The sequence below is a fragment of the Octopus bimaculoides genome, chromosome 21 (assembly GCF_001194135.2).
Source record: "Octopus bimaculoides isolate UCB-OBI-ISO-001 chromosome 21, ASM119413v2, whole genome shotgun sequence".
Taxonomy (NCBI): Eukaryota; Metazoa; Mollusca; class Cephalopoda; order Octopoda; family Octopodidae; genus Octopus; species Octopus bimaculoides.
In genome coordinates this window covers 3,824,197-3,825,011 of record NC_069001.1, presented here as the reverse complement: position 1 = coordinate 3,825,011, position 815 = coordinate 3,824,197, and positions in this window count along the sequence as shown.

Below are 815 nucleotides of genomic sequence, written 5' to 3'. Positions count from 1 at the left end.
CGTGTATATGTAAGTGTGTGTGTGTGTGTGTGTATATATATATATATATATATATATATATATATATAGGAAGAGATAGACATAATGTATGTATAATGTGTGTGCATGTATTTATATATGTATATATATATATATATATATATATATTTGAATAATATGCCATTATATGTGCATATATAAATAAATATATATCTATATATCTGCATATATATATATATATACACACACACATACATAACATATATATGTATATATATGTCAATATATGTGTATATATATGCTAGATAGATAGATATGCAAAAGTTGGTCATTCATTTGTACATTACTCAGCATTCCTCTCAGGTGTGTGATCATTTACATATTTCTCAAGGGAGAATTGAGTGAATCACCAATTGTTTATTTATAAATATAAAATTCTACATAATGTATTGAGCACTCTTTCATTTGTACACATAAACATACGTGTGTTCATGAGTTTATATATGTATGTATGTATATACACATTCACACACATGCATGTTGAGTAATGCATGAATGAATCATCAACTCCTTTTTATATATGCATGTGTATATATGTATATATGGAATTACCAAATGTTTTCCAGTGTGTGTATGTGTGTGAAAATGGTTGATTGTTTGTTATATTGTTACACATATGCACAAGAGATATAATCTTGTGATCCTGCAAATGGTTTGTGGACAATGAGACTACTACAGAAGACTTGAAGTGTTACCATTATTAAATGGTTTCACAGCATGGTACACCAAGTATCCACCAGTTTCAAAAAGATTTGACATTGTGGATTTCTCCCCTT